Source organism: Petaurus breviceps, unplaced genomic scaffold, assembly GCF_028583685.1.
Source record: "Petaurus breviceps papuanus isolate PSGF00001 unplaced genomic scaffold, PetGlider_PUasm1.0 101, whole genome shotgun sequence".
NCBI classification, from domain to species: domain Eukaryota; kingdom Metazoa; phylum Chordata; class Mammalia; order Diprotodontia; family Petauridae; genus Petaurus; species Petaurus breviceps.
This window is the reverse complement of record NW_027185575.1, coordinates 732,876-737,901: the sequence shown is the minus strand read 5'-3', so window position 1 is coordinate 737,901 and position 5,026 is coordinate 732,876.

Below are 5,026 nucleotides of genomic sequence, written 5' to 3'. Positions count from 1 at the left end.
GTGTGTGTGTGTGTGTGTGTGTGTGTGTGTGTGTGTGTGTGTGTGTGTGTGTGTATTGAGTAGGTTCCTCCAACCCTGGGCCTCAGCGTCCTCATCTGTGAAATGGAAGGATTGGACTAGACGGCTTCTAAGCCTCCTTTGGGGAATCTATGTATTAAAAAAACACTTAGCAAACTTTAAGGCTCAATGGAAATACCGATCATGGTGGAGGGTTAGGAGGGAAGCCCCTTGGGAAGCCAGAATTTTCCACATCTTTCATTTTAGCATGAAGGTGGTAACCTTTGTGGACCTGTAAACTGGGACTTGCCTAGGATCATAGGGCCCCTATGTGGGAGGCATGATGTGAACACACTTCTTCCAGGCTTAAACTCTGCCTACTAACATAGCACTACCCTAAATTATGCTAGCAGGTCCATAGCAGATGCTTCATAAATGCTAGTTTATTTGAATGATGAGCGAGCAGTATATGAAACAGTCTGATAAAACCCATAGTTCCTCCCAAGTCTACTTTTAACCTTTCTGGACCTTAAAATTTCTTCCACTCAGCAATTCTTTTTTTTTAAAGCAGCCAGGGTTAAATGACTTGCTCAAGGTTACACGGCCAGTTATTTTGTGTGGGTGTTAAGTATCTGAGCACAGAATCAAACCCAGTTCTCCTGACTTTGGGGCCAGCACTCTTACTCACTGCACCACCTGGCCACCCCTTCCACTTTCACTTCTTAAGGACTTACTATGTGTCCATACAGTGATAAAGACCTACTATGTGTTACATATAGCAAAAATAAAAGGTACAACCTTTGCCTCCTGTGAACTTGTGATCTAGTACAGAAATGTGCAAATAATTATAATACATTGCTTGTGATATGTGCTTAGGACAGGTCAAACCATATGGTAAGAGAAATTTCAGGGGGGAACAATTATTTCCATCCAGAGGAGTCTAAGATGGAAATTTCATGGAGGTTGTTTTCCTTGTTAGAGTGTAAACTCCTAGAGGGGAGGGCGTCTTTCAGTTTTTCTTCTTTCTATTTCTACTCTGGCATAGTACCTAGTACATAGTAAGTGCTTATAAGATAAATACCTATGAATGGGAGAATGGAGGGTTGAATGGATGGATGATGGAGAAGATGGTGCAAGTACTGAGTTTTAATGCTCAGTAAAGGAAGAGAAAGATTTCAAAAGCTACGTTGGGAGGGACTGTTGGACATCGTATTCATGCCAAACTGTTTCCATCCAAAGAATCCAATTAAGCCATCCAAAGAATCCAATTAAGTTCCTATTGTGTGTAAGATCTCATGTTTGGACATTGGAAACACAAAGATACAATGCCTGACCTCAATTATTTGTTCTGGTTTTCCATTCTTGCTTCCTCCATCTTTCATAAGTCACTGAGATCTGTCTCCTCCTGATAATAGTCTCTCTGGCATCCCTTTCTAGCACTAAGCTGCATTTTCACCCATTCTTCCCAACTCACTGGTCAAGGTCAGCGTGTTGGCATGCTCCTTGCTTCCCTGGCCATTTCCAAGCTCTCCCTCTCTCTCCATCCCTCAGTAACCAAACATGCCTACACCTCCTCCATCCTCAAAAAATCTGTGCTTGATCCACCCATCCTGGCTAGTTATTGTCCTAACTCTTCTGTCCTTTGTGGCTAAACCCTCTGAAAAGCCTGTCTATACCAGATGCCTTTACTGTCCTTCCTCTCCTTTTCTTCTTAACACTTTGATGTCAGGCTTCTAATCTTAGCATTCAAACTAATGGCCCTCTCCGAAGTTACTAACAATCTATTAATTGACAAATTAAATGGTCTTTTCTCAATCTCCATCCTTCTTGACTTCTCTGCAGTCTTTGACAGGGTCAGTAACTCTCTTGATGTTGGCTTCTTTCTAGGTTTTCAAGGACACCGCTCTCTCTCCTCCTACCCATCTGACTGTTCCTTCTTTCTCCTTTGTTGAATCTTCACCCAGGCCATGCCTGCTGGGGGTCCCCCCAGGGCTCTGCCCTGAGCTCTCTGCTCTTTTCCCTCCATCCCATTTCATTCAGTGATATCATCTCCTATGGTTTCTCTGGGCAGACAAGTCTCAGATCTACTTCTCCAGCCCTAACCTCTCTGCTGACCTCCATGTCTGCATCTTTAGTCTCAAAATGGATGTCCTATAGGCATCTAAACTCAACATGTCCAAAACTGAGCACATTTTTTCCCCCACCCCAAAACCTCCCCTCCTTCCTAATTTCCCTGTTAATATAGAAAAGCAACCACTCTCCCAGTCTCCCAGTCTCCCAACTTAGTTGTCATCCTTGACTCCTTACTATCTCTCATCCTCTCCATCCAGCCATTGGTCCAGCCCCGCCATTTTGTCCTCAGCATATCCTGAATGCATCTTCTCTCCTCTGCACCTCACTCAGAAATATTGGAATAGGTGGCTAGCTGGTCTCCCTGCCCCAAGTTTCCCCCGTCTCCAATCTGCTCCTCTGCTCTCTTGTCAAATTCATGTGCTAAATGCATGTCTGACCACATCACCTTCATTGGCTCCACATTTCATCCAGGTCAGAATAAACAAATCCTCTGTTTGGCTCTCAGAGCTGGACTCTACCAAGGTTTCCAGTCTTCTTACTCCAGTCCTGCACTCTGCAACCTGAATAATAGAGTCCTTCTTTGTTGTTGCTCAGTCACTTGTCGGCTGAGCACAACTCTCTGTAATCCCATTTGGGTTTGTTTGTTTTGGCAAAGATACTAGAGTGGTTTGTCGTTTCCTTCTCCAGTTCATTTTACAGATGAGGAAACTGAGGCAAACAGGGGGAAGTGACTTGCCAGGGTCACACAGCTACCTCCTCATTGTTCCTCAAACAAGACACTCCCATCTCCCAACTCTGAGCATTTTCTCTGGCTGTCCCACAGGCCTGGAATGATATCCCTCCTCATCTCCTCCTCCTAGCTTCTCTGGTGTCCTTCAAGTCTCAACTAAAATGCTACCTTCTGCCATAATGCTTTCCTGATCATCCTTAATGTTCCTGCCTTCCTTCTGAGACCACCCTCAATTTATTATATCTCCATCTTGTTTGCATATAGTGGAATAGATGAAAGGAAGATGAGTGGAATAAGGGTGGGAAAGTAGGTGGGTTCTGGACTGCCCTGCTCAGTAATTTGTAAGGCTAGTGACTGGTCTTGTCATTGGTTTGGGAACTCCCTGGAGAGCAAACTCCTTTCACCAGTCAAGGTGAGCACCTCCTCTGTCTGCAATGTATGATTTTAAAAAGTTGCCCAGAGTACAAAAGGGCAAAATTCTGAGCTAGGGTCATACAGGCTGTAGCTGTCCAAGGTAAGACTTAATGAGACCTTGGTGATGGTCTCACTGTCCATTCAATCTCACTGCCTCTCTAGGTGCAATGGGTTATAGTGGATAATACAGAAATACTTTCTCTCTGTCTTCTTGTAATACTTAATAATTCAGTGGTTGTTTTGTAGTGTCTGGCACAAAGTAAATGCTTAGCAAATTCACTATTCAACCAATCCAGGGAAAAAATATATGTAAAGCACTTTGCAAGTTTCAAACTATGTAAATACCTGTTATTATTATTATTATTAATGGTTCACTTACTCTGTTATTATAATGACCTTACATTTCCTGAATATATATTTACTCAGGACCATGGAAGGAAAGAACCCTCTTCTGGCCCTTCTTGGTTTTTAACTCTCTCCTGCCCCAGTGTCCTTATCTGTAAAATGAGATGCTATTTGTAAAGCACTTAGCAGTGTCTAGCAGACAGTAGGCTCTTAATAAATACTTGCTCCCTCCCTCTCCTTGGGTTTAATTTTTACTTTCCATCACACCATACCTAGAGCATCCTAAACTGATTACCTCAATCAACCAAACAACAAGCATTTATTGAGCACCAGGCACTAAGCTAGATTCTGGGAATACAAAGACAGAAGTGAGACAGTCCCTTGCCCTCAAGGAGCTTACCTTCTAATGAAGGAGTTTAAGGCTCTAATCTCTACAGGTTCCAATCTTACCTTCACTCAGTGGTCACCTGGGGAGCAGGGTTGGAGACAGAGGATCTGAGTTAGAATGTTAGCTCAGACACTTAGCCTGGGCCAATCACTTAAGATCAGTTTCCTTGTCCGTAAAATGAAGGGGTTGGACCAGAAGAGGTTTTCTTAACCTTTTAAGGAGTCATGGATGCTTTTGGCAATCTAAGGAAACCTATGACCCCCTCCTCCTTTTAAAAACATAACTAAATGGAAGGAAATGCTATATTTCAGTTAGAGGTTAGGGAAAAGAAATGTAATTTTTTTTTCCCATCCAAGTTCAAGGACCCTCTGAGATCTATGGTGTCTGTGGACCCCAGGATGAGAATCCCTGAACTTGATGATCTCTATGGGTCCATCAGCTCTAAATCTATGGTACTTTGCCAGGTTGATTGGTCGTGAAGGGACCTTTCAGGTGGGTAACTTCCAGGTATCACGGTACGATTTCTGGAGAAGGTGATTACAAAAATTCATTTAATTCTGAAGAAGACATTGTTCTGATTTTATCCAGGCTTGGAACACCACAGGGTCCCTTCTGGGAGCTCCAAGGCCACTGAAAAAAAAAATCAAACTAGTAACGGAGACCAGAGATAAGAAGTGTATTTTACCTTAGTGACATTTAATGTGAGCAAAGGATAACAAATGAATGGAACACTTGAGGATTGCCTTACTATTCGTGAAACCTTAAAAGCCCAAGAGCAAAGGCAGTGTGGGACACTGGAGAAGAGTCAGATCTGAGCCCAAATTTTGGTCTATCACACACTAATATAAAAATGTGTTTTTTAAAAAAAAAAAAGTAAATAACCATAAGAGGAAGTCTTCAGTTTTCTTTCTTCCTTCTTTCTCACTTTCTTCTTTCTCCCTTTCCTTTCTTCACTCTTTCCTTCCTTCTTTTGTTTCTTTGCTTCCTCCTTTCTTTCTTCCTTCCTCCCTCCTTTCTTTCTTTTTTCTTTCTTTTCTTTCTTTCTTTCTTTCTTTCTTTCTTTCTTTCTTTCTTTCTTT